General features: G+C 41.6%; 1 protein-coding gene across 4 annotated transcripts in view; it reads left to right on the top strand.

Annotated features, from left to right (window-relative positions):
• Positions 1-26,687, top strand: part of UNC13B (unc-13 homolog B) — a 203,271-nt gene that overhangs the window by 72,729 nt on the left and 103,855 nt on the right. The gene's annotated exons all lie outside the window — the stretch shown is intronic.

Below are 26,687 nucleotides of genomic sequence, written 5' to 3'. Positions count from 1 at the left end.
ACACTATTTAATGGAGCAAATTCTCTGCTACAAAACACTCTTTTTCATCTCAGTCACTACCATTAACTATGCCTTTTGACCAGTGATGAATAAGAGCCTGCATGCTGCACTTGCAACAATTTGCACCAGCAGAAGCAACCCACTGTTACTGTCACGAATGCTGAAACCCCACCCACCACAGCCTCATTGTGCTCACATCCACTGATTGATCTCCATAAATGTTCAGCAAGCGTCAGTGGCTGTCAGTTGGTGCCATTTTTTCCACATGATGGAATTCGGTGGCACCCTTCTTTTCATACACACTTCCATGTCAGGGGCCATTTTATCATGCCATCCCTCTGCTGCCACATCTGTAACACAGCATCAGAATGGAATGGAACACTGGTGGAAAGGGTCAACCTCTACTGCCATACCATCTGCCTCTGACATTGGAGACCGGTGTCGTAAGATAGGAGACATTACTTTTGGAACAACCCCCATAAAATATATAATACGGTTAATATATATATGTAATGAAACCTACTTTAATATATATTTTAATTTAAGACTTTACTACTTTACTTTACTACTTTAATACATATTCTTTAAATTAAAACATAAAAAAGAGCAACAAAAACATAAAACAAGTGGGATATGTGACCTGGTTTTTGTGAAACTAGCACATCAGGCTCGTCTGATGGCAGTGACTGCAATTCTTAGTGAGTTCTCCAGGCGTTCATTTTTGATGAAATTTAACTCTTTCTGTGCTTCATCCTTGAAAATTGTTGTTCACAAATGTGTGTACTGCCAAAAAGCTCTGACACAAGTTAGTTGTGTGTCTGTGAACTGAGGGATATTTCTCTCCGGTAAAAGAGGTTTTAAGGAAGTCTGATAAAGACACATGGCCAGATTTTTGATGGCACCTCTATACATTCCATTTGAAGACTCACAGGTACTGTTTTTTTTGTTTACTGAAAATGCAGTCACAAATAAAAAAAGGTGGTTTTTTTTTTTTTTTTGGCAAAATGGAAGGCATGTCTGCATGTGTTTTGCACAGGGCTGCGTTTAGCCAACATATCCAAGTCAATAAACCTTTTGCCATAATTTGAGTTAGCACTGCACTGCATGCCATACCCTAATTTCTGTGCAGGGAAGGTTAATAGTGCACTGCTTCTGGTTGGTGATGGGTGATGAGTGATGGGTGATGGGTGTGCAGCTGGGGCTGGTGTGGGGCAGCTGCATTGTCGGCTGAGTTGGGCTACAAGGTTCCTGATGAGCAGCTGAGAAAGAAGGCTGTTTCTCAAGGCGACTTGAGGATAGCTTGTTAGCTTAGTGGGAGTTATCTGTATTATCTGTCGTGTGAAAATGTTCCTTGGGAAGTTTTACATCAAATATTTTTATATATACTAACTGAAAGTGGGTGTATAATAACTTAGTATTTCCATCTCATGAAAGCAGCATTTAAAAATAAATAATCTTGATTTGGGAAGTCAAAAGGAAAAGGTTGTGACATTTTCTTCAACAGTATAAACACCCTTGTTTTAGAAAATAGCGATTAATCCCTCAGAAGTTTTGTGGTTTTTTTTAAAGTAATAAAAATCTTTTGCTTTTATCTATCTGTATGCCTACAGAACGAGAACATATGGTGTGTTCATGTTCTGTAGATGATGAACTATTGCCTACTACCCAAAGTGCAGAGTTAATGAAATACATTTAGAAATATTACTTTTTTATATTGCTTTTTGTCCTGATCTGGTTTTGTAAGAAATAATGTTACAGTATGTATCTATCAGTGGCAGAACAACTTCTGTACTGGATCTTTTGCAAATTCTGGGGAAGACAAGGTTTTTGTATTGGAAGTCCTGTAGTAGATATGGCTTTTCCCTTGGCTTACCTGGACTGTAAATTCTTTCCTGACTGACAGTTACTGTGCATAGTTCACTTCTGAGCTGAGTGAATTTAGATCAGAATGATCAGTGTGACATTGAAATTTAAGATTACCATTAGCATTCTTTAGAAATTAGAACTTTTGTTGTTTTGTAGATAATGCAGGCAAAAGAGTTTAGTTCTGTGCCAGTGCAGGAAAATGCACACAAGTGGTGCAAAAAGGACAAGAGGTTCAGTCATCCCCAGATGTTTAGGGATAAACAGCTTTTTGTCTGAGAGACTACAGGACCCATGGGGTTGTTCAGCATCAGTCAAAAGTTTTTATTTCTGTTCAGATTAAAGTAAGGCTGTTAGTAATTACTAATTAAATAAATTATATATATAATATATTTACACATACACACATATATAAAGTAGTACTATAATAATTACTATTAGCAGAAACGCTGTTATAGTTATGACAGAAAAATGTCTCCGTTTGCTTTGTGTTGACTGCTCCTAAAAACTATTGATCAAAGTTTCCATTGAAACAAAAACCAGAAGTGCTGAAGCATTCCAGCAGCTTGCTCCAGGCTTTAGCTGTCTTTACCATGCAAAGGCTTTTCTTAACCTCTGCTATAGATTGTGCTTTCTCCATATAAATCCATTTTTCATGAGTAGGACAAGCAGTAAAGGAGCAGAACAGATTCCAGTTCTCTCTGAAATAGTGAAAGGCTGCTCCAATGTGAGAACCAAGCCCCACTTGCTCACCTCATATTTGGTTAAGGACTCTTTCAGTCTTTTCTTGTCATTTGTTTAGGCACTCTTTAATCAGCCCTTGTATTTTTTTCTTCCGTTTTTCCTTCTGAAGAGCGGAGTCAGAAGGTGAATGTAGAAACCCGGAGCAAGGAAGACTTTGTAGTCCTGACATCCCAGTACATCAGGTGTCCTGCTCTGGTGGTGTCTTTTTGTCACGGACTGACACTGCTGATGCCTACTTAGCCTTTTATCCTTTCTAGAGCTGAGATCCCTTTTGCAGAAGAATTTTGTCAGTTGTTCCCTATCCTGTATCTGTGTTGGACTCTATCTGTAAATGACATAAATATGAGAAAAAACTTATTTGCAGTAAGGGTGACAGAACACTGGAACAGGCTGCCCAGGGAGGTTGTGGGGTCTCCTTCTCTGAGACATTCAAAACCCGCCTGGATGCATTCCTGTGTGACCTGGTGCAGGTGTTCCTGTCCCGTGGGGAGATTGGACTGGATGGTCTTTTGAGGTCCCTTCCAATCACATTACATGATCCCGTGATTTGCTTTGCACTTGTTCTTTCAGATTTTTTTTCTGCTCCTTAAGCTCAGTGCTGTCTATCCTTTTGTAATCTGTTATGCCTACAAATCTTTCATATGTGGAAAAGCTGTGTAGTACTCAAGCTTGCAGGCTGTGTGCTGTCAGAGCAGGGGGGGCCCTTGCTTCATGGATTGAGTTTAGCTGCCCCAGATGTAATTTTTCCAATGCTTTTGAATCTCTTTAGCAGTTTCACTCAGACTCAGGGTATAAAGCTTCCTCTTCTCTACTACCCCTAAGACTAGTCTACATTGTCATAGATGGAAGTTAAATGCATTTGACATACGCACAACTCTACTCAAGGTGAAGCTATCTGCCCTGTTATATCTCTCCTGTTTATGCTAAAAGGATTTGTTCCATTCTTTAATTGCCAGAAAGGGAAAAAAATCAGGCTAGCTCTTTCATAATTATCTCGGTAATATCTTCCTATTTTTTAAGTATAAGTGCTTGCTGTGCCCTTTTCCAGTTTTTAAGTGCATTGCCTGTTTTTCAAGTTCTTGGCACTTAATGATTTGACTGTCTTGCAGCACAGTACCTGACGACTTATCAGGGCCATCTGACTCAGGTATAGCAACCTGTTATGCTTTTGCATTTTTGCTTTCCTCTACAGCACTCTCTTTCCTAACGTACTAAACTTCTTTTTCTTTCCTATTTAAAAAAAAAAAAAAGAGCATTTTAATGTTATTGACTGTCTGACTGCACTTGTTCCTGTTAGTGATGGCCTGAAGCCATTACGGTGTCAGATGTTCCAGATGCCATCTGATGATGATGGGTTTCCCTTTCTTTAAGTAGTAGCCGTGGTGGTTTGATGGTCATACTGTGTGTTCACTGCTGTGCAATTTCGTACTTTGCCCTTTTGGTTTTTTTTCATCTGCATTGCTGTTCATCCGTGCAGACTTCCTCAGGGTGGTACCTGTAATTCAAGGTTGAAACCCCTGAAAAACCTGTGGTGTGTTTGAACTGGTTTCTCAGTGCACCTCCTTTCTTTCCCCTTCGCTTGACGTAGCTCATGATTCATGTCTGTTTTTTTTAACAGCTTCCTGACTTCTTTCTCTTCATGCATGTTCTAGCTACAGATTTTCTGAGTTTAATTTGCAGTTTTAAATTACACAGTGTTTTATCTTGCTTGCCTCACTCCTTACCTTCCAAGGTATCAGGAAAACTGTCAGGTTTCTCAGATTTGTTTGCATCCTCAGCTCATTTCTGTGTCTGGCATTTCTCTTAAACTTAGGATTGCTGCTTTGCTAGTTGCCTTCTACACCTTATGCATCATCACCTTATTTCTGCATCTTGTTTGAAAGCCAGTGGTACAAATACTGGCTATCCAGATAGGTATCAGGGTTTTAAAGGTCCCTGTGATAATAGCCTAACGTGTCAGGTGATTCTCTTGGTAATTAGAAAAGGTCTTGCCTCATTTATCTGATCACCATATTAACATTTTTCCATCTTCTGTCATTACCTAGATGCTTTCAAGAGGACTATCTCCCTATTTTCTTCTAGCTGCTGCTTCAGCCCTTAACGTTCAAAGTGATGCCTCCAGCTCTTTTCTTTGTTCCTCTCACTCAATGCTTGATGCTATTTCATATTAATACTCATGGAGCTCCAGCTTGCAAGTATTGGATTTCTCAAACATAAGCTACTGAAACGATTCTCATGGCTCTTAATTGTTAATGGTCTTGATGAAATTTGGAAAAAAAAACACATGCCATCACTTTCCACATAGGATATGAATATAAATCTCCTGAGCAACTCAGCCTCCTACCTGGGAAAAGATTAATATTTATGTGAATAATGTACACACATCCTACAGCACCATGAGTCAGAGAAATGTAGTATTTTAATTAGGACTTGACAGTTACAGAATAGCCCAGAAATTTGTAACTATGCTTATTAAAAAAGCTTCATGGTAGCATGCATAGTTTTCTTATTTTCTGCTGTTTTGCTAGTTTTCTTTCTGTTTCTGAAGAGGAAACTTAATTATGCCAAAATCAAACTAGGATTTTTAGCCCTGGGAGGAATGACTCAGTAATTCTCACCTTCACACTTAGAACTTTGTCTACAAAGACGGATTAGTTGATAGCTTTTCTGCTGCAGTCTGTGGGAGCTTTTATTCCAGAAGAGCAACAAACACATGGCTACTGCATTTTCAACTTGCAGCCCTTCTTAACTGAAACTGCCTTTAGCTAGGGGTGTGTCTGTTTGACTTTTAAACTCATTTGACTCTGAGTTCTGTAGAAGAATTGGGAGGCTGGAGAAGAGGAAAAAGTCAAACCATCAAATTGCATCTCTTACCAATATCTTCAGCACTTGAAATTATTGCAAGAGAGTAGGTAGGCAGGAATTTTATCCACTTGTTTGTTTATAGAGAAAAAAAACTTGTGTATTATCTTCCCCTTTTATGTCAGGAGATTAAATACATCAATTTACTTGTTTTTTTTTCAAAACCGAAGCCATCAGAGCAGTATTTCTACTTTGGCATTTCTTTCTACAGATGTCATTTTACACCAATTATTTTGCTGCTGATCTCCCACATGTGAATCCAAGCCCCCTCTTAGATGCAAAACTGCAAGATACAGCAGCCCAGATTGCCAATGGAAAGAACAGCTGCCTTGAGAAAGTCACCAAGAAATTGGTAATCACCCTTCTGCACCTCTTAGGAGCTATGCAGTCCATGCAATAGTTTACTTTCAACATTTTATTCCCCTTAAGCTTTGTTGCCAAGGTGTCTTTTTATCAGTCCCGTGAAGATGAGTAAGCTCTGCATTTTCAAAGCCTCCCACACAGTGACAAAGAAGCAAACTGAAGCACTGTCTGCTCTTCCAGAGAGTTACCAGAAACTTCTCTTTACACAAAGAAGCTACACCTCCAGTTAGAGGTCTGCCTTCTTTTTTACCTGTGGTATCTATGAAGGTTATCTTTAGCTTCCAACAGTATCAGCACTGCAGATTGTAGGTCGCAGTGCTTAGGAGATGCTGTGGCCGTGGCTGTTACCACTCAGAAGAGGAGAGCAGCTTTGTGTTTGTAAGGTGTGAGTGCAAGGTCTGCTGGCTGCAGTGCACACTGATGTGAAGATGCTGTACTTGCAGTGGCTATCACATGCTTTCCACATATCTTATGTATAAAATGGCTTTCTGACTCCTTGGAGACTACGCAGCAGTAATTAAATACAAAAGTAGTGGCAACCTCCTGGCATCTCTCCATGTTCTGATCTTCCTTCCATCTATTGCATTTCACTTTGCACATCGGCAGATCCTGTGGAATCTGCCAAAGACCTTTGTTGGCTCATGCAAGGCAGCTTTTACTGCAAGGTGATTTTCTGCTGCTTGAAAACCTGTGTCTGCTGTCTCTTGACTGCTTCCCTCTCAAGGAAGGTTTGGCTGACATGTTCTGCTTGAAGAAGCTGAACATTCCTTCATCTCCTAGTGTCTTAAATAGGATATCTGCACATCTATTTGAAGTAGAATGTATGTTTATTTAGCATCTTTTAAGATTCTCTGCAATCTAATATCATTTTTCAACCTGCTTTACTTTCAGCGTTATAGCAAAAAGTTGTTTGTGTGCATGCACACAAAAATAGTGTTGTGCCTTCATTAATGCTGCTGTTGTGATTTTGAGCAGATTTTTGATAACCTTATTACCAGTAGGAAAAATCAGAAGGCTTGCCCTTTTTAGAATAATTACACTAAAATTAAGATAAATGCATTTCTTGTGAAGTACCATGCTGGTCAGAAGTGCTCTCCATAATGACCACGACAGACAGAAGTCTGTTTAGTTGCTAACCAGATTTTCTGTGAGCTTCTGCTAGCATATCATTGCAGTAATGCTACACCTGTGTTCAGTTTTGCTAAAATACAGTTTTGGTGTTGAAAGCCTGTATCGCTGGGATACAGCAACATCTGTCCCCTGCAGTGAAAGCAGAGTTCCCACTTGCAGCTAGAGGGGAAAAGAAAGTTACAAATGGGAAGTTTTCCTAAAAGCCATACCTGGTGTTTTCAGAGTGGATAGGAGTGCATAATCAATGTTCCTGGCATGCTGTTTTATTTTTTAATTGAAAGCCTCCTGCAGACTTGCAAGACCTAGGGAAATCCTCCATGAGAAGCCAAAAAAATCTGACTTGTTCTTTCTTTTCCTAATCTGTGGTATTGTTCAGGACTAAAGCTTTGCTTTTCTAGTTCTGTATTGTAAACTCCACACATCTACAAGTCAGAGTAGCTGCAAAGTCTTTAAATGGGAATCCAAGTGCTTTTTAGTTTTATTTGAGTGATTATTCCATTGACTTCCTTAGCAAGAAAAGGAAGATGTTTGAGCAACATGTAGGATACATTTAGAAGCACTGGATGCTCCACAATGAGGTACAGCTTGCTTTGTGCACTGCACATTAAGCTTAAATAATCAGATTTCCCTGAACAATCTGCTCCTGTCCTGTGACTTACAAAGTCACACACGCAAATACTGGATACTGGGAATGCAGAGGTTTTAACCTAGGCTTTCCAGATTTTAGAGCAATGCACTGAGTGCTAATCTGTAAATCTTGGCAGTGTCTCTTTCCTGGCTCTTCCTTCTCTGTTTAGACATCCTGTGCCTCAGAAATACACCCTTAGACATTCATCAGAATCCTGTGATACAGGGCTTGATTCTGACAAGATGGTGTTTTCTGAAGGAAAAGGTGTTTCACCTGCCTTCCTCTCCACTGGGACTGCACTACTGCTGAGCAGAGAGCAAGACGAGTGGCAGCAGTGAGTTGGCAGTGTGGATCACTGACTTTACATCTCATGCTGTACCTAGGTTCTCCATTAGACAGTGTGCCCAGAAACACTGCCGTTCTGTGTCTAGCACCATTTTGCTCAATTTGATTGCCGCAATTTCTGTGCTAGTCTGAAACAAGTGACTGCTGCAGAAGACAAAAGAGACTCTCTGTTGAGCACCGAACATCTCAGAACCAGGATGAACTACAGTAAGTGTTTTTCCCCTGTCTGCTGCTGTCCAGTTTGCATTCAGATCTGTATCAGTACCTCTCCAGATTGGTCAGTGAGCAAGTGCTTTTCTTTTCCCAGGACTTGGTGCAGCAGTTGTCTGAAGCTTTTAGGAAAAATGGAACCCCAGTCTGTTTGGAGAGTGAACAAAGTCCTCATAACAGCATAGCAGTGCCTGAAGATTGATTACTAAAGCTCTTAGAACTGAGGCAGCCATTGCCACCGCATGCAAAACTCCCCTTCTTACACCTTCTTTCGGGCATTTAATGACAGAAGGAATTGTAGCAGTGTGCTCTGTTGACAGAAGTTTATGTCTAATGCGGAATGTGGCACAGGAGCCTGCAGCATCCTGGCCACTTGACCTGCACTTGCATGTGCTGCTAAGCAATGAAAGTGGAGATAGTCATCTAGCATTGGAGGAGGTCAGTTCCTCTTGCTCAGAATAGGGGTGCAAAGGGAGAGGTGGGTGGGGGACTCCTACCTGCCACATATGCAACTATTAAAAATAGCATTGGCTGTTGGGAGAGCCAGACTTCACACTCTTATTTTTAAGGCTCTGTGTGGGAGGAGGGGATATTTCCCAGTGTTGTGTATTTCTGAAACAATCTGTACAAGAAATGCTGCACTGGAGAAATAGCAGTGGGCTTTGGCTTACAAAGCATAAGTCTTTGGCTAAAGATGAGCTCAACAGGGCTGGCTGAGAACATGGTTAAAGAGGCACTAACTATTACTGCAATGTTAGCAAATGCTTTGAATAGTATCATAACTTCAGAGAAAAAGGCAATAGATCAGAAAATAAGTTTAGTATATAATGATTTTCTCTTTTCCTGTAGTTTTCCTTTCACTTTTGCCTTGTTTTCCAACCTTCATGTTCATACAACTTGTATAGATGTAGGGCAGGGTACTATGCATGCTTCTGAGCTCGTTATTGGAATTGTGTAAGAATTGTTGTAGTAGAAATTCTCTAGCACTGAGCACCTGGATTTAAATAAGATGATTACTTTTTTTTTTATTCTTCTCCCTATTGTAAAAGCGTCATCTATAGGTCAAAATACTATATATATGCTGAATGCTATGCCTGAAGACAGCAGGACTCTAGTTCTGACTGATGTTTAGTATGTAAATAGAGAAACAGAATAGCTTTTTTTTTTTTCCCCCCACACACTTTAATGCCAATGATTTATTGAATTCAAGCCACACAGAGGCCTTGTGGTATAGCAAATAAATGCTGTCTGTTGAAAGATAGCTCTTCTCCAGGTGATACGAGAACTTTCTATGCATCTAGACATCTTAGCATCCAAATGGGATTTTTAACCTGTATCCTGGCCACCAACAAGTTGTCTACTCTCTGCTTATATTCAGAGTCCAAACAACTTTGTGACATTGTGGAGAAGTGATCAGATGAGCCCGATCTGGTTCAAACTGTAAATTCATTTTCATGTCTGTGATGCTTAATCATGGGCACTTTCAGAGAGGGTTTTATGGTGGTTCCCTTTGGCTTCATTTGAAACTTGTACATGGTAAAGCTAAGACCGATTCTTCATCTCATTGGATTTTGATAATAAAAGTAAACAGCTGCACCCTCCCCAGACGGTCCTCCAGCTGAGTTTGCAGTGCATTTTGTGCTTAGGGGAGTTTGAGAACATCAAGATGCTGGCTACTCATTCTACTGGGAGAATTTACTGAGCGCGTTGACATCGTCGTCATTTTTATGACACAAAATTAAAGATAATTTAGGCATGAAGCTGGGAAGAAATCCGGATGTAGTTTGATTTTCATCTGTAGCTCAACCATGCATATACTGAGTGCTGAAAGGGCTGGAAGAAGCCTGGATGTTATTTTACTGTAAGTAATACCTGTAATACCTGTAGGTATTGCATCTCCTGCTGTATGGGGTGCCTTGTGCCTTTGGATTGTAGGATGTAGTATAGGTAGGCAGCCCTGCTCTTCTTTGGCATGTGGGAGCATCATGGTGACAGGTGTGGATCGCAGTTGAGCCCTTAAAAGCATTGGAGTCTCACCTGGATGTATTTCCATAATATTCCTGAGATGATGCCGTGCAAAATGGCAGCAAATGATGCGGAGAGGCTGGGGGAGAGGGGATACTGGGGCAGTGCGGGGAGGGGAGGTGCTGAGGACATGTGAGCTGGGAGCAGGCAAGCACGGCTCAGTGGGCAGAGCAGGCTGGGAGTGGGGAGCGGATGTTGCTGCCATGTGCTAATAGAGCAGGGGAGTAAATATTGGCGAGTTAACAGCTATTTAAGCTAAAGGTTAGTGTTAGTGCAGGAACAGAATGGTATAAGCTGGTTATGAACAAACCCAGGCTAGGACTCAGAAAGTGATTTTTTTAATTGTTAATGAACAGCTTCCAAACGGGTTTCTTTGCCCTTTCTGTTCCTAATTAATCTAAAAATGGTTCTGCTTATGAAAGCTACTGTATGACAATTGCCTATGGGAACAAAGAATGAGAATTCATCATCCAAGAAGCCTCTAAGCAGGCGGTGAGAAATGTCCACGGATCCGCAGCCTCCATAACTGTTTTTTGTAGAGCAGCCTCTCCGTGTTCATGCTGCCCACCTGCCTTTGCTGTGCTGCCTTCTGGGACCCCGTGGGCTTCGGAGCATGACCAGTGCGTGGGAGAGGTATCTGCAAAGTGGAGACTGTCACAGAAATGCAATTGTGAAAATCATGTTGCAGCCCCTTACGTGGTGACTTTTCCTTGTGTTTGTGCAGAATGTATTATGGATACCAGACAGCATGAGGGGTTTCTGCAGGAACAGTGCTTATTAGTGAGTCATGCTTGGTAATGAACCTGTCAGAGATACAATTTTGTTTTCTGACAAATGCTTAAGTAGTAACAGTTTCAGAAAATACAGTGTAGTGTATAAACAGTTTTGTCCTTAACATTTTAAAAATTTCCCTTGGGATTTCAGTCGCTTATTTGTAGAGTAAGTTGCAATTGAACCCACACTTATTAAAAGTTTTAAAATGATAATGCCAGAAAATTATTTTTTGGAGAGCTTGAAAAGCAACAGAGAATATCACAACACATCTGTGATGTGTACCGAGGAGGAAATAATAGAGCTGTCCATCTAGAAGGGAATTCAGATTTAGCTGTGGCCTGGTTTATCTATTTAGTCCCACCTTGGCCACTACTGTAAGTGAATTTCGCATTTTCTCATGTGTGACAAAAAATGCATCACTTTATGTAAAAGATGAGTTTTATTTTCACCATGTTTCCATCTGTTTTTTATTTTTGTGAGTAAGTACTCACCTTGTCTTTTAAGATAACACACATTTTTGAGAAACTGTTATTCGGAAACTGAGAATACTAAATTTTACTGCAAATTATTTAAATTTTTCTATTTTTATTCAGTGTATCTTGTTAGTACAACAGCCTGAAATGCATGCATGTGTTTTTGTGATATCTCGTAAGGATTCTTAAAGGATCCAGTCTTGTCTACACAAGTATCTATAGATGTCTGAATTTTGTTATGCCTAATGTAAGGGATTTATTAATATATAAATCTATATAACTTATAAAATAAGTTAATTTCAAGTAAGTACAGCATCTTTGTATTTGTGTGACACGGATACTCATCCTAATGAAGCCACTCTATTGTTAGCTCAAGTAGTAAGTAATAGCTAGTTAATATACAGTTATTATATTCTCCTCCTGTCTTTGAATCCGCTTCTCTTCATGGTTGATGAAGGTAGCTTCAGTGATCTGAGAGCACAGAGCAGAGTCAGTTACAGGAATGGTGCGCCAGCCTCCCAGCTCAGTGTTTGGGTGATTGTCCTCCCCATCACAGCCTTGATAAAGGCCTTAATTGGTTTCTGAGTCCTTTGACTTCAGTCTGCTATGTATGCAAGTTTTGGTTTGTGGTGCCATTATTTTCCCCTTTCAAAGGCTTTCTAAATCTAGATATTCTCACTTTTTTGCATTGAATTTCCTTCCTTCCCCATGTGTCTTCCTGATAATGGGAGCAGACTGGCTGGGCTTCCAGACCAGCATTCAGACCCATTTTGCAGAGCCTGTCAAATGCCTTTACTGGAGACGTGGAAGCTGTGTCTGGGCTTATTAATACCAATGTGATTGCTGGAGTCAGCTTTGTCACATCTAGTGTGACAGTGTTCCTTTTTCTTGTTCAGTGCACACGCTAACAGTGCCCTCAGAATCTGAGACATATGTGTGGCTCATAACAAGTATTTATGGAGTATTTTGGTTCATTAATCAACTGCTGTCTTCTGCAGAGAATATAAATGTACAAAATTATTCATACCCACAGAGAAAGTCATATTATTTGAGGCAGCAGTCATTAGGGTGAAGGTAGTGCAAAGATTCTTTCCATGCTTTCTGAAAATTGTGAAGGGGAAGGAAAATGCAGGTAAAGAAAGCAATTTGAATCAGCAGAGTAGCTGGCTATTGCTCCAACTTGCTACAAGCTGTTCTGCTACACTGGTAATACAAGCCACGTAGTGGTGGCTTTAGGGGAGGGTGCCTCTCCCAGTGATCCATTAGCACATTTCTGGTTGTATGACTTCAGGTGCTGGAAGTGAACCATTGTAACAGCAGCTGGAGTGCTGGAAGCCAGATTGCGCAGGGTGTGATGCACTCCAAACTTTAGTACTCTGAAAAATCTGGCTTTTGCTATTTTGAAATGATGTCTAAATGGTGAAGGTCTTGACCAGTCTCTGCCCTCATACTTCACTTCCAGTGGGGACGTTTTCACTCTGTGGGAGTCCTATGAAACATCAGATGTCTAAATTAATCAAATAATATGGTGAAGAGTGAATCAAACAGTCCTTAATCCACCACATGTAACAGTGATGATTTGGTAGGCCGTGGTGCAATTTAACTCATAACACATATGGTCATTCATTGAGCAACACAAAGGAAACAAATGGCTTGAGAGGGTGAGAAAGGGCTTTGCTTCCTGTAGGAAAAGTTGAGTAGAACAAAACAATAAGAAGAAAATCGGGCCCCAAAATAATGTGGGAAGAAAAAAAAATAACTCTGCACTTTTTTTAAGCTCTTTTTATCCACAGAACCTTTATCCAGGGCAAGAAAATAAACACTGAGCAGTTTGAGGGGTCCACAACTGCTTTGTTCTGAGTGCAAGCAGTGAGAGGTGAGCAGACTGTCATCTCCTGATAGTGCTGATTCGGGCTGGGCAGAAGGAGGTGGCTGGATCCTGGAGCAGTTCTGGGTGCTCTGGGTATTGGCTGCAACAGTTAGCACAGAGACAAGGGCTGAGCTGCTGTAGGTCCTTTTCTGTTGGACCTACGTTCTGCAGAATGCACAAGTAGTTTTGTCAGAGAACTTTTCTGCTGAACACAGGACAAAAAGCTCTTGTGTCTGAACCAAGCTGTAGCGTAGCAGGCAGCTGGGTGGCCACGTACACCACGTGGGGAATAACAAACCTTTGTCTCTTATCCCCAGGGCAGTAGTCCCTGATGGGTGGCAGAGCTCAGCTGACACCAGGGTCTGCTCTGACACCAGGCACACAGATGCCTGCTAGCTGGTATGTGTGTTACCGTGTGGTTTTCTACCTGAGACAGGAGGTGGAATGATGTAACCAAGGAGCAATAAACGCTAGACCGGGGTGGTGTACTCAGGGAATGAGAGCATTTGCCTCCAAAACGTCTCTGATCACCACTTGTTAAAAGCTTCTGGGAGACTTTGTATCTTCCCTAGACAATTCGTGGTGTGAAGCTTTTCCAGACCTCTAACCTAGCTTTGCACTGTTGCAAGATAAGCCTGCTGTTCTCTGTCTGCATTTATGACAGAAATATTTACCAGTTTACATCTCTCATGCTTGCCTTAACTGGTTCGTGCCTGAAGGCTGTCATGTCTACTTGAGGTCTATGTTTCAAATCATCTGCCACTTTTCCTTCCCAGGTTCCTTGATCAAAAAAGCAATTACAACTTCGAGAGTATAATTCCAGGTTTTTCCACCTCCCGCTCATCTCTGCTCAGATGCCTGTGCATTTTAGTGATGTTGATTATTTAATTGGGTGTGCAATTAAGACATTGATTGTAATTTTCCAATTTCATGAAATATCAAGCCCTTATGTTATGAATGCCATTAGGAAGGAGAGAGATGTAATTTGAAGGAGGAAGCAGCAGAGGGAGAGTTTTCTCTGCTATAAATGCTTCTTCACTGCTGTTGATCTAAGATAGTCAAGCTCACTGATTTTAAAGCAAGTTTAATCGTTGTTTCTGGAATGGAGGCATTCAGCTGGTAAAAACTTTGAGACAGCTGGGTTGTAGAGGACAGTGTGAAAGATTTACTGAGAGTCCATCCTCTGCTTGTACTTTCTGATTTAAAAAATGGTGAATGACGATTCAGCTCCAGGAAAGCTCCCGTGCTTTTGGGTTGTGTAGCCAGAGCCCAGGACCAAAGCTCTGGAGACATTCACTTGTTTTTTTGAGCTCATTTAGGAAAAGTTTTGGTATCTGTCATTGCTGAGGCACCCTGAGCTAGTCACCTGTTTGCTTCACAGCCTGACTCTGAGGGCTGATGTGGGCTGTGATGATGAAGTGGCACTGTCTCAGCAGCTTCTGGAAGGAGTGTGGTGTTTGGGAAATTAGGCTGGCGTGGGCCCTTGGGTGGCTGGAGCCTACTAGGTGAGGAATGAAGTAGCATTTTCTGTGGACTACTGGTTTTAAGAGTTGATAGTTTTCAGTTTTGTCTCCCAAAGCCAAGGATGTAAATCACAATCTGGGGACAAGAACGGAGTCACTGGGTTCAGCCTGTGCACATGGAGGCTGGCTTCTTCTCTGAGTGAAGGCTTTGTCTATTTTTTTGAGTGACACAGTAACAGTAAACAAACCAAATGAAGGATTATTTTTGTTCTGAGCTTTTCACATTCACTAACTTCATGAACAGCACCCCACTGAGGATTTTGCACCCTAATACTCCCCACGTCAGACTAGGTGAGTGCTCACTGCAAAGGGGTTTTGGCTGCTGTGGCAGCAGCAGCCTTAGAGGAAGGAGGTGAGAAGACTTGTTGCAGCAGCTTTGAGGTCTCCACTCAAGCCATGTCTGATAAAGGTTGGCCTGAACTGTGAAGCATGAGAATTCATCCATCATCCTGCAAAAACACGAGTGCTATTTTAACTCCAGGTTTTCATTACCCTTATAAAAATCTCACTCCTTGAGTATTATAATATGCTTGGCCTTGGAAATGTACTTTATTCCCAGGGTTCAGCAGACGTCCTTGTATGCAAATAAATGTCAATATACAGACCATAAACATATTTGGCATGAAGACAACAAGCCAGTGCGTTGTTTGTGATCTGCCTGTTCACAGCAGATGGGCATTCATTGCCTGTCCTTGGAATGTAAGCAGTCCCAACACCATCAGGAAGGTAATATGTTCTTCCTTTTCTGTTTGTGTGTTGAGGCTGATCTCTAGTCCGTATCAGTTTCCAGGTGCTGTGGGAGGGACCTGTGCCTTTGTTTTCTTCTAATCTCGCAGTTTGGTCTTGCACTCTGCCTCTCCCCTTTCCTAAAGACTCTGCTTTGTGTGACACTTCACTTGAAGAGAATTTCATCTAAAGGCAACATCTGCAATATGTTTAATGAACATGTTTGTCCAGGGACTACTGGGTGGCTGTGACAATGGAAATGGCATTGACAGGGCAGCTTTAAATGAATGCCTATGAATAAACAAACCATCTCCTCCAGATTATGCCTTAAGTTGTGCTGATGCCCTTTTCCTCAAGCGGGGTGTTTACTCCCCGCTAGGAGATAGCTGTCAAACAACAGAAAGTTGCTGCTTTTTCATTAACACTTCAGCCTTTACACTATGGATTGATTTTGATCTTTGTGTGGCTTTGAAGAAGATAATAAACAGCACGGTTTTACTGCAGGATCAATTGATAGATATTAATTGTGTATTTGAGCTTCTAAGGTCCGGTGCAGCCCCAGCTACCTCGCAGAGAACTCTCTTTTCAGATACAGGAGGCAGTTTCATTTGGGACACATGGTTCTATTTGTTTGTTTCACTGGAAGGAAGATAGTTCAGTTTAGAGAGCTCTTGGGTTAGAAGTGTCTGTGGCCATTTGTGAGATGAATTAAACCTCAGTGTGAATTGGACAGAATTTACCCCTGCTGTTCCATTCAGGCCACCTTTGTTGACGTTTCCTTTTTCTCTCTGTTTCCTCTCCTTGTGTAATACCCACTAATTTACTTGTTTTTCATTTGTTCTTTCTTAGCGTCCTTCAGGGAGAAAGGAGTGCAGGTGTGTAGGAGAGGGAGGAGCAGGAGCAATGCTTGAAGAGTGCTCTTTTTGCTTTGGTCAATCCACTTCTGCTCATGGAGGAATTGCTGACTTATACAATTTTATCAGCAATTCAGTACTTTACAGGAAGTTAGAATCAAATAGAAAGATAATAAGGATTAAAAAAGAAGAAAGTGTAATGTACACCTTGCAGACATCAAAGCATTTGGCCTATATAGCTGAGCCTGGTTTTATCAGTTTTAATAACTCCCTGCTGGCTCAACCTAAAATTAAAATCTGTTGGTGAATTAAAAAATCGCAGTAAGAAGTATTTAAATTTTTAAGTGGAAGTTTATTTCTCTAGAAAGGCAGATAACTCAGTGCTTCGAGCCTTGAGGTAAAGCACACTTTTTCATGGGCTTTTCATTAGGTGTGAGACATATCCTAGTTCGAAATTATCTTCGTTATTTCCACCAACAAAACATCCCTGAAAAACAGAGCCTGTATCAATCTCCTGTGTATTAGATAAGGGATTTAAAGTGTTTGAAAGTTGAAGTCGTCCTTACTTTTGAGAGCACCTGTGCTTTGTCTCTTCATTGCCACATTCTCCAGCTCCTTGTGAGCTGTGGTGAGAGACATGACATTCTTGCAGGACCACCTCCATTAGTGACAGATCCACTTGTTTAATGAAACTTGCTCACTTTTTCTTTTCTCTCTCTCTTTTTTTTTTTTTTTTTTTTTTTAATTTCTGCTCCTGTTCTTTTAGGGCACTCATGGAGATATTGGCATTTTATGTAGTAGTGTTTAAAAATCTGCACAGGCTGTCAGTTTCAAGCCATGGCTGTAGGATTTTGCTTGGCCCCAGTGCATATTTGACTTGGATGTGCTTGGGTCTGGCATGGATGGCTGCAGGGAGGGGTAAAGACTGAGGAAAGAAGAGATGTGAACAGAACCAGCGATGGCATTGGCTTCATTCATAGTAGGAAAAGTAGGGCAGTAAAAAGCTAAGAGGCTGTGTAATGGGTGCTCCAGTTGCTACAGAGAATTAACATCAGTGAGTGTTGTCTGGCTGGTACTTAATTTCTTTTTAACTGTTACTGTGGAATGGACCCCAACGAGGTGTTTTTTTGTCTTAATCCTATGCAGAGCTTTGAAGATACGAACTGCTGGGTAAATCCTGGTCTGCATTTTTGTTTTCTCAGTTGGACAGTCTTCATTGTTATGTGGATGCATTTGATACGGAGCTTCAGCTCAGGGCTGAAGTGCTGTAATTGGTTTGTTTAGGAGAAATCATTTCTACTGCAGTGGAAACCGATGCCCTCTGTTGGGCAGGAGCCTTCTCCTCTTGGCAGGGTGCAAACATATAGTGAGAAACCTGTGGTCAGGCTGTTAGAAGCATTTAAAACTAAAGCATCTCTAAAAATCTGATGTGATCCCTGCCTCTGCAACAGGGGAAAGAGCAAAGAGAGGGAGACTGCTGTGGGGAACAGAGGATACTGGTGAACTCCTCCAGCCTTACAGCAGTCTGAAATGCAATTGGTGGCTTGATGCCTGTGCCTGCACATGGAAATGCAGAAGGGCACTACTGATCACTGCTGCTCCTGCTAAGACAAAGTATTGTGTGCTGTGGCATTGGTCTGCCTTGTAAAAACTTGCCTGTAAAACTTGTGTTTGTGTCCATCAAATAAGTGTGTGGACAGGGACACGAGCCTGGCTGCCGTCACTGCTGTCAGCTGATGCTTCAAAATGCTGTGAGAGCACCCCATGCAGTGAGGGCAAAGCGAGGAGCACAGTAGGACTTATAGAGGAAATGGTGAATGCATTGTATTGGCATAGGTATGAGACTTGATGGGTGGTGGTGGGGAACAAGTCTCATTCAGAGCAGGTCTGGCTCACAGTGAGGTGGGAGGTATGTGAGCAGATGGGAGGATAGTGGCATTTCCACAGCTAAGTCATATAGACCTCTTCAGGATCCACCCCACTCTGCAGAAAGATTATTTTGAAAGATGCAGTGAGCAAGACCAGGAAATGTGTGCAGCTCCCATCTAGTTAGTGCCTTTGGTGAGAAAGGCGCAGCAGAGAAACATTTGGGAAGGAGGTGCTTGTGGTGGGTGCATAAGGACCCAACGACTGGATTTGTGGAAAAGAGGGTGTGAATGTGGACTGGGAAGACTTTCTTAGGAGTGGAGTGTTGGGTGCCCTGGGGGCAGCTTGTGGGGCAAATAAGAAGTGTTCTGAATTTAAGCACTACTTGCAGCATCAGTGCCAGCTGCTGCTCACTTCCCAGGAAAGAGGTGTCGGTACAAATGAGTGGGCCTGATTCTTCACATAACATTTCTGCAGTCATTCTTTATGTAACAATGTGAAATGTATTTTGGGGAAGTACAGGATTGATGGGTGTTCAATTCTCCACAGTGGTGGCAGAGTCTTCTTGCAAACTGGATACGATTCATTTAGGCAAGAGCATCCCTAAGCCTTGCAAGTTAGACTGGGGTGAACAAGAGGTAGGAAAATAAACCTATATAGCCAAATCGGGCAGAGAACCACCTTGGAACTGGTAACTATGTTGTCCGGGGCTCTTTTTCCAGCCCCCTGCTCTGCAGCTCCAGAGGATGCCAGGAGCCAGGCAGATCAGCTCGCTGCATTGTTATGCCTGCTCTCGTGATGCCAAAGCAGAGTGTTTTGTCTTTAGTCAGATTGGCTCCATCAGTTTGTATTTCCTTCTGAATGGATAATAAAGTAGAGAATCATTTCAAGGCAAGGAGTGTTGATGTGTGAGCAAAGCGGGGAGGCTGCGTGTGAGGAGCCTGGCAGCAAGCAGCTGACGAGGAGGAGTAAAGTAGCAGTAGCTGCACAGCTTTCTCTCTGCCTCTGAAGTACAATATTTTCTGTTGAGTCACAACTGAAGACAGAGATGAAGTTTTTACTGTACTTGGTTGCTGCCTGGGCAAGGGAAAAGATGCATTGTGTTGGTGAATTAAAGAATTTCTGTTGAGGGATACTCCTTGAAGCTGACAGGATTTCTGCATTTTTTGGCTTTTACTTTCATTGGCATCTACTGGTTTGGTTTTTTTTTTCTGCATTTTTTTTTTCTTTTTTCTTTTTGGATTTTCAGAAGCTGTTTGCTTTTTTTTGTTTTGTTTTGTTTTTTCTTTTTCAAAACATGCCTTCAACTTTATACGGTTTCTTGTCATAGTGCTGCTGTGGAACGGGATGCTCTCGGTGCCTTCTTACACTGCATTCACAGATACCTGAGATGGGACACCAACAATATGTTGATGATCTCTGCAGCAAAAGTTCATTACTTGGTGAACCTTTAACAAGATTAGGAATCCTTCAGGACTTGTCTTTTTTATGAGAACAAGCTGTTGTGTTCTGTTGTTTCTATTTTATAGATTTCCTTTACATTTTAGCGTTTTATTTTATTTTGAAGCAGAAAGGTAAGTGAATAACTGGAACAAACGAAGTGGTTGGGTATAAACTGCAAGTACACAGCAAACAAGCAGAACTGTTCTTTAGTTTGAGTGGGCTGTATGCGTGTGTTTACTTTGGTAATATAATAGCTCCATTGGAAGGTTACTGGATTTAAACATGTTTTGAAAAGACAGACCTCTCTTGGTATACTCATTTGTGTGCTGTATGTCTTAGTTTTTGTATTCAGCCATTAGACACTAATTGTAGATGTCTTATTGCTGGTATAATTGAGGTTGTGTCTGTTTACTTCTCACACTTTTCTTTTGGGAGGGTTTGTGTCTCAGTTGGAATTTGACATCAAAATCACTGTGTGAAGAGGAGTTAAAGAGAAGGGGATTTGGGTATAATTTATATTTGATCCTTGAACTGCAAATAGCTTGAGAGTAATTAGATTACTGGTTTGATTCTTCCTTAAATGTCACTTAAAACAGGCTTGCTTTTAACCCAGAGTGTTTGACATTGGCTTGATTTTCAGTGCAGAGAAGGTTGTGAGCTGATGAGATGAGATGAAATGAAATGACTGGCATGAAGGAGCAATGAGGATGCTATGTACAAGCTGGTGAATCAGAGCAGATGGTGTGACTGTTTCAGATATCTTCATTCCTTTTATATAGACAGCTTTCTTTTGCTAATGGAGAAAGCCTCTAGGGGATAAACATCAAGAATTAATACAGAATGCTGAGGTCTTCTGTACTCAAGATGAAAAGGAGAAATCTTACAGAAGTAAAGCTTCAGCTTTTGCCCAGGAGGATTTTAGATGAAGAGTGCTGCCGTTCAGCAACACAAGCTGGAAAATCCTAATTGTTTTATTAGCTGCCTACATTACCCCTTCCCAACCTCTCTGAAAGCTGCTGAGTGTCTGCTGTAAAGGAGTGCAGGGCAGGTCAGAAGCAGAGAGCAAGATCATGTAGCACCAGTCTGTACTGCAGCTGTGCTAGCACTGCTCCGACAGCAGAAGTTGCAGCTCTTAATTCATCACCTTGGACCGGTGAGTGCCGCTTCCCACTCCCCTCCCTGACCATCCCTGTTAACTAAGGTGCCGTTACCTGGAAAAGCAGCTCTGGACCTCCACAGTGAGCAGTCAGAGTTTTGAGAAAAAATCCAAGGGATGAGTGTTTCCTGGTGGCTCTTTTCAGAAATGCAGTGCTCAGAGAGTTCACACCACTGCTTCAGCACCGGGTTGTTGTAAATAGGATTACAGCTAGGGGAAAGGTACGGTGCGGTGCGTTCTGTTAGCCTAGGCAGAGCTTTTAGCATCTTTGGGTGCTCTCGTAGTGGTGTATGTGAACCTTATCGGAAGCAGTGCTGTCTCTCTGTTCTCCTGTTAGCTGAATGTGCAGCAGCCTCTCTCCGGAACCTAGCAGACTTTTCTGCAGTCCTGATCTGAATACCGGCTTGTCAGCATTCTCCAGTCTTTGTGCTTCAGTTCTTGGTGCTGTTTCCTTTAAGCAAAAAGTTGCTTCTTGCTTATCTGCTCAGTGTAGTATTTTGGTCCTTAGGATCCTAACCTGGGAGAAACCTGTTTTAAGGTATGTCTGTCAGAGCTGGTTGTATCACAGTGCTTTAGGGCGTCATGTGTTTCATTTACTGGAGATACCCAATTGATTCAGCATTGTACTAAACCCCTTTGTAACCTACAGGAGTACTCTGGAAATAGAGGCTACTGAACTTAATTCCTTCTCGATTTACTCTTAAATTGCTGATAGCTGGCTGCTTAGGTTTCAAATTTGCTGCCAGGAGTGAAGTAATATTATGTAAGAACTACAGAAAAAGCCACAATTTCTTCTTTTCTAGCAGTCGGTTATCCTTTCTGCCGTTTTCTCAGCGCAGGATGGTTTTAGCACTCGGGATAGGTGCTTTAGACTTTGCTTACTGCTGGCTAAGCATGAGCTGTGTGTTGTGATGGTCTTCAGTTTTCAGCCTGTACCTCTGCATTTGGAGACAGCTCATATTTCCTTGACCCTCTCTGGACATCTTCTGTTCTTGGCTCCCAGGTAATGACAGACCTCACTTATTGCTGCAACTGGTGCCTTGCTGTGCCAGCCAGTGACACTGTAAGTTTGCTGGAAAAGCTGTGTGAAAGGCTGGATCTGCACAGGGAATGAGCATAACTTAAGAAGCAGCAGCACTGCCTGGTGCCTCGGTACTCTCTGGGGTCTCTAGAGCTCAACTTAAGCAGCCTGAGTTGCATCTGTGCTCATGCCAGCAGAGGGGGGTCCAACATTAGTCCAGTTTTACAGAAAGCTGAGACACTTAACTATTTTTTAGGTGTCCATATCGGCTATTAAGGAGTTAAGGCAGGTTGTGTGATCTCTTTGCTCTACTACACAGTGATACACAAATTTAATTTCATGCTGTTTCTCAACAGAATTTTTTACACCGCTGATTGCGCTTTCAACATTTTAGTGAGTTCTTACCCTCATAGTTAGTCACATTCCACTCTTCCTTCATTTGATAGCTACGTTGATACCATGACAGTATTCAGAGACTTTTTTTCCTTCAGTTTAACAGCTTTCTGTAAAAGGTAAGGGATAGCTGATGTGAGAGATGCAGAACCATGTAATTCATTCAGCTAAAATGCTGTGTTCCCCAGATCAGTTTTTCTGCCACAAGGTTACTGACTTGCCAAATCTGACCTTTTGTTCTCTTGTCCCATCTATCAAACTGTTCTGGGAAGAATTCAAGTGCGTTTTTCTAAAACACAGTAGGTGGGATAGCTGGCTCTCAGCAGTGTCTGCATTGAAGGGTTCTGACAGAATTTTGCTCAGCTTTATTGAAACCAGTGTGTCTTTACATCCAGATGAAGTTTGGAAAACACCATTGGAAATGCTTGAACATTGCAGAAAGTTCTATGAGTAGGGCTGGGATGCCAGTAGGTAGTTTTGCAGCTTGTGCTGCAGTATCTGAACAAGAACACAGATTGAGGCTTGTCAGGGAACAGGGCTTACCATGAAATAGTTTCTTTGTTTGCATTGTTTTGTTTTTAAAATCACACTTATCCTTTGCAACTAGAGTCTTTTCAATAGCATAGATATATCTCATCTTTAGTCCACTGTGAAGTGCCATGTGTGTTTTCTGCAGCCTTATATTTAGCAGGAATGCCCTGAGGTGAACAATTTAGCAGAGCACTTTTTATTCTCCAGTCCTGCTGTTGTTTTATTCTCCAATCCAGCGTTGCTCCACTTGGTCACTTCAAGTTCCAATAATTCATGCCTGGACTCAAAAGTTAGCTTTTTGTTGATTATCAGGAAAAGGTTTGAAAAGAGACACATTCTGAGAAGCAAGCAATAAATTCCTTGTTTAGCTATGATCCAACCCAAAATTAAATCTAATCATGTTTAATTAGAAAATTGCATGCTCACCTCCAGTAGTCATACGTCAGCAAAGCTGGCTGCAACCCTTCGTGTTTCTGTCAAGCCCTGTTGTTAGGATTCTTTCAGCAATTAACATGTTTAAAAATGCTATAATATTCACAGAAAGAGTCAGTGTTTCAGCATCAGTGTGCTGGGGCGGTGTTGCTATGGCAGCCCTAGCCACGAATTCCTTCTCTTGATAATGCCAAAACCGCTTTTCCCAGAATGTCCTGTATTTTGCTTCGTGGTATTCTTTGTGTTTAAAAGGTTCTTTATTAAGAAGAAAGACATTTTATTGCTTTTCTTATAGTAATTACTTGCATAGGTAATGCAGTACCACTGTGTGTGGAAGATGCTGTAAATATAATCCAGTCCAAAAGGCTGTACTCAGTGCTTTGGTGGTGTGAGTTGGTAGCCAGACAGGCTTCTGTGAAATGCATTTTGATCATAGTGAATTGGTTCTTGTATTTCTTTGAGTCTGCCCTCACATCTACCCTGGTGTAATGCCAGCAGTGTCTTTCTCCTGCTGACCTTGAGCCTGGCTGTCTTTTGGGTTGCAGGATGCAGAAACGATGGAACCTGTGGGTGTTGTTGCTCATCCTGCACACTGAGAGGTGGTTGTGCTGAGTGAAACTTTAAATTTTGCTGAGGAATGCCTGCTAAAAAGGCGATCAGAACAAAATTTGTGTGAGGGCTCATAGTATCTGGTGGGTCATCAGGATGCAAATATTCCTTATTTAAAGATGTGATTTCTTGTTATATGTTGGGATAATTTTTGGAGTGATTATAGAAGAGAAAAAGATTACAGTGAGGATTTGCATCCAAATTAGACATTTTTTGGCTGAACTTGCATTAACTTTCATTGTCACTTTGTCTGTGCTACAGGGGAGCATAACCTCAAGACCTCAAACCAACCTAGAAGAATAGAGGACCCATATAGCAGACAGCACAGCACCTAGTTTGACTCAATGGAAGGGAATGGGAACACACACCCCTCCCTGGATGGTGTGGAGGAGGGGAGGGCCCTGCAAAGAAGTGCAGCAGGAATGTGGGACCAGCCCATGGTATGGGTAGGGCAAATACTCTGAGCTCCATTTCTGAACATGGATCTATCATGGTGTCAGAAAGCAGGGCATGGAGGGACAGTGCCTGCAGATGAAGTGCAAAGAGGGCAATTCTTCTACCTGCTTCTTGGCATTCCTCTAAGTAGCAATGTTGTGGTCTATGGTGGAAGCATTGACTTCCACCCACTGTACAGAGAGGTGGAAATGGTTCGCTCTGATCTGGAGCTGGCATCCTCATGTTCTCTTCTAGCCTTATTCCCAGGTTGGGAGGAAACAGCTTTGTCTTGGGGTAGCTGGAAAGGTATTGCTGCTAGTTTTAATCAAAGTCACTGTTTTACAAAAGTCTCTAACGAAGACTTCATGTTGTATATGTATACATGTATATGTTAGATGGGATGCTAATAGGCAGTTTTGCAGCTCATGCTGCAGTTATCTGAACAAGAACATGTGTGTATATATATATACATATGTATGTTAGTTTGTATAGGTATATATATTTCTTTATTTGTATTCCTACACATACGCACATCATATAAACAAATATATAAAAGGAAATTTCTGTCATGTTTGCACTGAGCTACCTGCTTCAGAACACCTGTGGTCCTGCCAGTGTGTTCAGCAGGAAACAGCATTCTGCGTAACAAACTGTTGCTATCAAGCATTGCAGCCGACAAAGGAACTGACAGTGAACTTCAGCTTGAATTGATTTCTTTTTTTAAAAACTAAAATTGTCGTTAAGTCCCTCTGGTGCCTTGAAAGCCATGAGTAGGACACTGAATTTCTTCCTTGCACAAACGTCTTTTCTTCTGGCCCTCATTGTTTGATATGCTGGAAAATATTTGAAATGAGCATCTCTACTTGCTGCTGTAATGCACACAGGCAGGAAGCACATCTGTAGAGCTCTTCTTCCAGGGTGCTGTTGAATTTGACTGCTTTCTCTCTTAAGGTTTATTTCTTAATGTTGACACAGAAGTGGTTTTCTGGCATTAATCACCAGTTAACCACTCAAGTGGAAAGGTAAATGCTGTCAGTGGTAAAAGAATCTAAGCAAGTATTTTTTAAGTCAGTCCTTTTGAGTAGATAGAGATTTAAAAAAACGACAAAACAAACAGATGGACTCTGTTTGTAACCTGAACATTTTATAAAACCGAAGATTGATGTATTCGAGATGCTGACAAAGAGATTAAGAGGAGAATTTGTGTAGCTCCCACGATGACAGGTATAACAACTTAGTTGAGTTGCTGGATGGTGGGACGTAAGCCTGAAGCACAGAGGCAGCCTCTGTTATACCATGTTAATTAGCTCTGATTGTAGAGACTGCTATTTACAAGTGCAGTCTTATCCAGGTCAGAAAACCTTCTTCCTTGGTCGTGAGGAGAAACAACGAATATGAAAACAAAGAATTCACCACAATGAAAATACACTAATAGCAAAGCATTGGCATTACTGTAAATAAGGGATAGTTTCTGTCCTGCTGCAACTTGGAGTCAGTGAAGGTATACAAGCCTTAAATTAATCTTTAAAAAAATGTGAAGTATTTCATGTCTGAAAAAAACACTTGGTGAATGCTTTTGTGAACTATGGAGCCAGCCCTTAGACAGTGAGAAAACAGAGGAGGAGCTTGTTGGTGCCTAGGCAAAGACCTCAGTTTAGTGCAGACAGAACTCTGGTGGTGTTCTGTCCTCTACTTAGTGTAAAAATGTGAAATACTTGGGCTCAGCACTTGTTCTAGCACTTGCATTGGGTGCTGTGGGACTACATCTGGCCATCTCAGCAGTAGATTCCAGGATTGCAGAGATGGTGATCGGAGAGCCAAGGTTACCAGCCTCAAAGAATGGTGAGAATGGAGCAACAGACAAATGTCTGGTTGTGAACTGTGGCCTTGTTGTTGGTTTAGATGTTTTAGGGCTAGAAACTCTAGTACTTTCAGCACAGCAGTAAACCTCCCTGCACCAAGCTAGATGCACTTGGCAAAATTTAACTTAGGCTGCAGGTTGCACGTCATGGTTTTATGTGCTGCAGAATTTAAAAAATATTTTTTAAAGAATTAGATAATAATTGAAAGTTAAGGGCAGCTACTATAGATCTTACAGGGAATAAGATCGTGAGAATGAATGTACACTGCAGCAGCAAGTCCACCATGATGCATCAAAGGCAGTGGGCATTCTTTAGTCACCTCGGCTTAAGGAGGATGTCTGACTGGGTCTCTGTATGCCTTTCTTCCCGAAGGAAAAAACTGTTTGTTAGTGGGTTGCTTTGTAGATACAGCAGTTGAAGAAGCTTGAAAGTTTTAAGTAGGTAACATCGTATGTTTTCTTTGCTCCTCATAGAGGAGATTTAAGTGGAGAAAATGATCCACTGCAAAATCTTCAGGGTTGGAGTAGATGTGACGTGCAGAATCTTCA

This window comes from Lagopus leucura, unplaced genomic scaffold (genome assembly GCF_019238085.1).
Source record: "Lagopus leucura isolate 7727_CA_CO unplaced genomic scaffold, USGS_WTPT01 Super-Scaffold_650, whole genome shotgun sequence".
In the NCBI taxonomy this organism is placed as follows: domain Eukaryota; kingdom Metazoa; phylum Chordata; class Aves; order Galliformes; family Phasianidae; genus Lagopus; species Lagopus leucura.
Note: the sequence above shows the minus strand (reverse complement) of the source record. Positions and strands in the feature narration are given on the sequence as shown.